Genomic DNA, 8,042 nt, shown 5'->3' on the forward strand with positions numbered 1-8,042 from the left:
TTTTAACCAAGTAGTAGCTAAATGCATTAAATCAAACAAATATGTAATTAAACATGCAAATGCAATAATGAACAGACAAATAAAATATTGGTGTTGAGTCAAGAAGTAACTAACCCATGGAGATCGGTATAGACCTCCCCACACTTAAAGATTGCACTATCCTCGGTGCATGCTGAGATGTGCAGGTGGATGGGTTGTTCCAACTGATGCCTTTCTTCAAGATTTTGCAGATGGACTTGTCTGTCTCCCCATGTAAACGTCTTCCGATTCCCTTTCGGGTGGCCATCCTGAAAGTAAAGGGAAGAAAAAGTAACCCAGTAATATGGGTTGGGTAATGCCAAACAATAATGGTCTCAATTACATGGTAGCTACAACATGCAAGTGAGAAAACAATAGAAGTACATGGCAGATCAAAAAAATTTGCAACATAGGGAAGAGAGTGGGTAATGAAAGACAATGTAAGTTCATGTCAATGCAAAAGGAATAGCAGTAATATAAAAATTAGCATTGATTTAAATAATATTACCCAATCAGAATAAAACAAGTTATGAAGCACCCAAATTAATTCAAGAAAAAATTGCAACAGTGAAATAAGAAAATTTTAACACCAAGAGAAAAATAATTAATTTTAGAAAATAAAATAAAAATATGCACAAAATTAAGATGCAATGAATGAAATATGCAAATAGAATGGAGGTGAAGGAAAATAAGGAAGGAAGAAGAAAGAAATAAGAAAGGAGAAGAAAAATAAGGAATATAGAAGAAAGAATAAGAAAATTGGCTAATCTGGATATTCTGTGCGCCACTTGTGACGCGGTCGCATGAGTGACACGGTCGCGTGGTGCGCAAGAAGGTCAGGAGACGCAGACGCGTGGGTCACGCGATTGCGTGGCCTGTTTTGTGCGATTAGCGCGAGTGCAGCCTCGCGGCCGCACAACTCTCTGTTCAAAACGTCAGTATTGCCAAAATCCAGGGTGACGCGGTCGCGTGGTCGACGCGATCGCGCGGGTGGCCTTATTTCCAATATGACACGGACGCGTGGGGCACGCGTTCGCATGGTGAGGCTTGGGCTTCCAGCACGAGTCCAGCCCAACTCCAGCTCAACTTTCGGCCATGCACTCTTTTTAACGTCGAAAATAAAGGCACGCGGTCGCGTGGGGGACGCGGTCGCGTGGGAGTCTATTTTTCCAAATGACGCGGACGCGTCATCGACGCGTTCGCGTGGAGTCAATTTGTGCTAATAGCGCGCCTCTAGCCCTGCTCCTGCGTAACTCTCTGTTCAATTTATTATTCTCTCATCTCCTTGCGACGCGGACGCATCGCTGATGCGGTCGCGTCGCGTGCTCGCTTTTTTTTATATCTGAAAAAATGCAGAATGCAGTGTTAATATGAATGTGATGCAAAACTCCAGGTTCAATATAACAAAATAAAATAAAATTCAAAAACAAATAAAACTAAATAAAAATAAAAAAGGACGATCATACCATGGTGGGTTGTCTCCCACCTAGCACTTTTAGTTAAAGTCCTTAAGTTGGACATTTGATGAGCTTCCTGCTATGGTGGCTTGTGCTTGTACTGATCCAGGAATCCCCACCAATGTTTGTATTTCCAATAGCCTCCGGGGTCCCAAACTAGGCGCAGAAAGCCTTCCAGCAGGTTAAAGCAAGTGACAAGGCTCCAAGAGTGGTGATTGATAGAATGGATTCTGGGGTCCCAGACCTTGCCTTTTGATGAGCGGATAATTTGTATACTTTTTGGCATTGTTTTTAGTATGTTTTTGATATGATATAGTTAGTTTTTAGTATGTTTTTATTAGTTTTTAATTAAAATTCACTTTTTTGGACTTTACTATGAGTTTGTGTGTTTTTCTGTGATTTCAGGTATTTTCTGGCTGAAATTGAGGGACCTGAGCAAAAATCTGATTCAGAGACTCAAAAGGACTGCAGATGCTGTTGGATTCTGACCTCCCTGCACTCGAAGTGGATTTTCTGGAGCTATAGAAGCCCAATTGGCGCGCTCTCAACGGCGTTGGAAAGTAGACATCCTGGGCTTTCCAGCAATATATAATAGTCCATACTTTGCCCAAGATTTGATGGCCCAAACCGGCGTTCAAAGTCACCTCAAGAAATCCCAGCGTTAAACGCTGGAACTGGCACCTAAATGGGAGTTAAACGCCCAAACTGGCACCAAAGCTGGCGTTTAACTCCAAGAAGAGTCTCTACACGAAATTTCTTCATTGCTCAGCCCAAGCACACACCAAGTGGGCCCGGAAGAGGATTTTTATGTCATTTACTCATTTCTGTACACCCTAGGCTACTAGTTTCTTATAAGTAGGACCTTTTACTATTGTATAGAAATCTTTTGATCACTTTTAGATCTCTAGATCATCTTTGGACATTTTAGTTCTTAGATCATTGGGAGGCTGGCCATTCGGCCATGCCTAGACCTTATGCTTATGTATTTTCAACGGTGGAGTTTCTACACACCATAGATTAAGGTGTGGAGCTCTGCTGTACCTCGAGTATTAATGCAATTACTATTGTTCTTTCATTCAAATTCCGCTTGTTCTTTATCCAAGATATCACTTGTTCTTCAACATGATGAAGGTGATGATTGACGCCCATCATCCTTCTCACTCATGAACAAGGTGACTGACAACCATTCTTGTTCTACAAGCATCTGAGGCTTAGTGAATATCTCTTGGATTCTTCGGAGTCTTCGTGGTATAGGCAGGACCTGATGGCGGCATTCAAGAGAATCCGGAAGGTCTAACCTTGTCTGTGGTATTCTGAGTAGGATTCAATGACTGAATGACTGTGACGTGCTTCAAACCCTGAGGGCGGGGCGTTGGTGACAACGCAAAAGAATCACTGGATTCTATTCCGCGCCTGATTGAGAACCGACAGATGAATTCCGCTATGCTGTGACGGAGCATATGCAATCGCTTTCACTGAGAGGATGGGAGGTAGCTGCTGACAACAGTGAGACCCTATACGAGCTTGCCATGGAAAGGAGTAAGAAGGGTTGGATGAAGACAGTAGGAAAGCAGAGAGACGGAAGGGAAGGCATCTTCATGCGCTTATCTGAAGTTCCTACCAATGAATTACATAAGTATCACTATCTTTATCTTTTATGTTATTTTCGTTCATCACCATATATATCTGAGTTTGCCTGACTAAGATTTACAAGATGACCATAGCTTGCTTCAATACTAACAATCTCCGTGGGATCGACCCTTACTCACGTAAGGTTTATTACTTGGACGACCCAGTGCACTTGCTGGTTAGTTGTGCGAAGTTGTGTAATGCCATGGTATTGAGCTACCACGTTTTTGGAGCCATTACCAGGGATTATGAGAGTTGTGAAAAAGTATAGTTCACAATTTCGCGCACCAAGTTTTTGGCGCCGTTGCCGGGGATTGTTCTAGTTTTGAGCAAGCCTTTGGTAACATCAGTGCCAAGATCCGGCAACAACATCAAATTTTTGGTGTTATTGCCCGGGATTGTTTAGGCTGGACAACTGACGGTTCATCTTGTTGCTTAGATTAGGTATTTTTTTTCGAAATTCTTGAAGGTGAATTCTAGAGTTTCATGATGATTTGTTGAAATCTGGCTGGCTGAGAAGCCATGTCTAATCTGATTGGACCGAGGTTTCAACTTATCACCACAAGAGCTTGTTGATTTCGTATCAATCTTGCTTTTGGAGCAGTGATTTGCTAAGGCTTGGCTGACCTTTGGTCATGTCTAGTGTTTTGGACCGAAGCTTTCTTTGGAAGCTTGGCTGGCTGTGAAGCCATGTCTAATTCCTGGACCGGAGTCTTAGACTAGCATTGCACTGATTCCTGGAATTCTCATTAAGAATTTTGATACCTTCTTTTCCACTTAATTTTCGAAAACACAAAAAAAAATTTGCAAAATCATAAAATCCAAAAATATTTCTTGTTTGAGTCTAGAGTCTCATCTTAAGTTTGGTGTCAATGCATGTTTTTGTTACATTTTTCGAATCCATGCATATATTCTTGTTTGATCTTGAATTCTATTGACTTGAGTATTTTGTGTGTCTCATATGCATTTTCAGTTCATTAGTGTCAGTAGTATACAAACTGCTAAGTTTGGTGTCTTGCATGCATTGTTATTTGATTCTTGTTGCATTTTAATTATTAAAAATCCAAAAATATTTTAATTTGTGTCTTTTCAAGTCAATGATACAAGGGATTGAAGATTCAGAACACACTGCAGAGGAATTATACAGAAAAAGCTGAGCATTCAAAAATGCCCAGTGAAGAAGGCAGACTGGCGTTTAAACGCCAGCCAGGGCACCTGGTTGGGCGTTTAACGCCCAAAAAGGTAGCATTTTGGGCGTTAAACGCCAGAATGTATACCATTCTGGGCGTTTAACGCCAGGATGGTGCTAGGGGGAAGATTTTGTTTTCAAATCAATTTTTTTTCAAAGTTTTTCAAAACCAAATCTTTTTCAAATCATATCTTTTCAATCAAATGTTTTCAAAATCAATTTCTTTCCTTTTTCAAAGATACTTACTAACAATTAATGATTTGATTGAACATTTTTTGCCTTTTCTATTGAGGAAGGTTTTATGTTTGAATCATATCTTTTCTTGTTAGGCAAGTCATCAATTTTTTAAAAAAAATCACATCTTTTCAAATTGTTTTCAAATCATATCCTTTAAAATTGTTTTCAAATCATATCTTCTCAATCACATCTTTTTAAAACCATGACTTTTCAATCAAATCTTTTTAACCTCATCTTTTTCAAATTAGTTTTCAATCAAATCTTTTTAGTTTCTAATTTCAAAATCTTTTTCAAAAATCACTTGATTTCTCTTCCACTTTCAATTTTCGAAAATTATCAATCAAATTTTCAAAATGTTTTCAAAATCTTTTAATTGAATTTTCGAAAATCCTCTTCCCTCCTTCTCACATCCTTCTATTTGTGGAGTACCACTCCTTCTAAATGCACAATTCGAACCTTATCTAATTAAAGTTCGAATTCTTCTTCTCCTTCTTCTTTCTATTTCTCTTTTCCTCTGACATTTCAAGGAATCTCTATACTGTGACATAGAGGATTCCACATTTTCTTTTTCTCTTCTCTTTCATATGAGCAGGAGCAGAGACAAAGGCATTCTTGTTGAAGCTGATCCTGAACCCGAAAGGACCTTGAAGAGAAAGCTAAGAGAAGCCAAAGCACAACTCTCTTTAGAGGACCTGAACGAATTCTTCAAGGAAGAAGAACCCATGGCAGCCGAAAACAACAACAATGCCAACAATGCAAGGAAGGTGCTGGGTGACTTTACTGCACCTACTCCCGACTTCTATGGGAGAAGCATCTCTATCCCTGCCATTGGAGCAAACAACTTTGAGCTTAAGCCTCAATTAGTTTCTCTAATGCAACAGAATTGCAAGTTCCATGGACTTCCAATGGAAGATGCTCATCAGTTCCTAGCTGAATTCTTGCAAATCTGTGACACAGTCAAGACTAATGGGGTTAACCCTGAGGTCTATAGACTGATGCTATTCCCTTTTGCTGTAAGAGACAGAGCTAGAATATGGTTGGATTCTCAACCTAAAGAAAGCCTGGATTCTTGGGAAAAGCTAGTCAATGCCTTCTTGGCAAAGTTCTTTCCACCACAAAGATGGAGTAAGCTTAGAGTGGAAGTCCAAACCTTCAGACAGAAGGATGGAGAATCCCTCTATGAAGCTTGGGAAAGATACAAACAATTAATCAGAAGATGTCCTTCAGACATGCTTTCTGAATGGAGCATCATAGGTATTTTCTATGATGGTCTCTCTGAACTATCTAAGATGTCCTTGGATAGCTCTGCTGGAGGATCTCTTCATCTGAAGAAGACGCCTGCAGAAGCTCAAGAATTGATTGAAATGGTTGCAAATAACCAATTCATGTACACTTCTGAAAGGAATCCTGTGAACAATGGGACTAGTCAGAAGAAAGGAGTTCTTGAGATTGACACTCTGAATGCCATACTGGCTCAGAACAAGATATTGACTCAACAAGTCAATTTGATTTCTCAAAGTCTGTCTGGAATGCAAAATGCACCAAACAGTACAAAGGATGCCTCATCTGAGGAAGAAGCTTATGATCCTGAGAACCCTTCCATGGAAGAGGTGAATTACCTAGGAGAACCCTATGGAAATACCTACAATTCTTCATGGAGAAATCACCCAAATCTCTCATGGAAGAATCAAGAGAGACCTCAACAAGGTTTCAATAACAATAATGGTGGAAGAAACATGTTTAGCAATGGCAAGCCTTTTCCATCATCTTCTCAGCAACAGACAGAGAGTTCTAAGCAGAATACTTCTGACTTGGCAACAATGGTCTCTGATCTAATAAAGACCACTCAAAGTTTCATGAATGAAACAAGGTCCTCCATCAGAAATTTGGAAGGACAAGTGGGTCAGCTGAGCAAGAAAGTTACTGAACTCCCTCCTAGCACTCTCCCAAGTAATACAGAAGAAAATCCAAAAGGAGAGTGCAAAGCCATAGACATGGCCGAATATGGAGAGGAAAGAGAGGAGGAGGACGCCACTGAGGAAGACCTCAGTGGGCGTGTACCAATCTCCTCTGAGTTCCAATGGGAATCTGAGGCTCAAAATGAGACCATAGAGATTCCATTGGACTTACTTCTGCCATTCATGAGCTCTGATGAGTATTCTTCCTCTGAAGAGGATGAGTATGTCACTGAAGAGCAAGTTGCTAAATACCTTGGAGCAATCATGAAACTAAATGACAAGTTATTTGGAAATGAGACTTGGGAGGATGAACCTCCCTTGCTCACCAAAGAACTGGATGACTTGTCTAGGCAGAAACTGCCTCAAAAGAGGCAGGATCCTGGGAAGTTTTCTATACCTTGTACCATAGGCACCATGACCTTCAAGAAGGCCTTGTGTGACTTAGGGTCAAGTGTGAACCTCATGCCCCTCTCTGTAATGGAGAAATTAGGGATCTTAGAGGTGCAAGCTGCAAGAATCTCATTAGAGATGGCAGACAACTCAAGAAAACAAGCCCATGGACTTGTAGAGGATGTTCTGGTTAAAGTTGAAGACCAGTACATTCCTACTGATTTCATAATCCTAGAGACTGGGAAGTGCATGGATGAATCCATCATCCTTGGCAGACCCTTCCTAGCCACAGCAAAGGCTGTGATTGATGTTGACAGAGGAGAGTTAATCATCAAGTGAATGAAAAATCCTTGGTGTTTAAGGCCCAAGGATATCCCTCTGTCATCATGGAGAGGAAGCATGAAGAGCTCCTCTCAAAACAGAGCCAAACAGAGCCCCCACAGTCAAACTCTAAGTTTGGTGTTGGGAGGCTACAACCAAACTCTAAGTTTGGTGTTGAAACCCCACATTCAAACTCTAAGTTTGGTGTTGGGAGGTTTCAACACGGTTCTAAGCATTTCTGAGGCTCCATGAGAGCCCTCTGTCAAGCTAATGACATTAAAGAAGCGCTTGTTGGGAGGCAACCCAATGTTTTATAATTAATTATTTTCTTTTGTTATTTTATCTTTTTTGTAGGTTGATGATCATAAGAAGTCACAAAAACAATGAAAAAAGCAAAAATAGAATGAAAAACAGGAAGAAAAACAGCACACCCTGGAGGAGAAGAAACTGGCGTTCAAACGCCAGTAATGCTAGCTGTTGGGCGTTTAACGCCCAGTCTGGCACCATTCTGGGCGTTTAACGCCAGAAAGGGGCACCAGACTGGCGTTAAACGCCAGTAAAGGGCAAGAACCTGGCGTTAAACGCCAGGAATGGGCACCAGCCCGGCGTTTAACGCCAGAAATGGCTCAAAACGTGATTTTGAGCAACATTTGGTGCAGGGATGACTTTTCCTTGACACTACAGGATCTGTGGACCCCACAGGACCCTACCATCACTCTCTCTCTTCTTCCCCCATTCACCAATCCCCTCAATACCTCTTCCCCAAAAACCCCTCACCTATCAAATCCCATCTTTCTCTTCACCACTCACATCCATCCTTCATAAAACCCCACCAACCTCACC

General features: G+C 41.0%; 1 non-coding gene across 1 annotated transcript; it reads right to left on the minus strand.

Moving 5' to 3' along the window:
• Positions 1–5,657: 5,657 nt before the first annotated feature.
• On the minus strand, positions 5,658–5,765 carry LOC130953007 (small nucleolar RNA R71). Its single transcript, XR_009075181.1, has one exon. It is a non-coding gene; the product is annotated as a small nucleolar RNA R71 (small nucleolar RNA).
• Between the last annotated feature and the right edge of the window lie 2,277 nt (positions 5,766–8,042).

Source organism: Arachis stenosperma, chromosome 9 (assembly GCF_014773155.1).
Source record: "Arachis stenosperma cultivar V10309 chromosome 9, arast.V10309.gnm1.PFL2, whole genome shotgun sequence".
Taxonomy (NCBI): domain Eukaryota; kingdom Viridiplantae; phylum Streptophyta; class Magnoliopsida; order Fabales; family Fabaceae; genus Arachis; species Arachis stenosperma.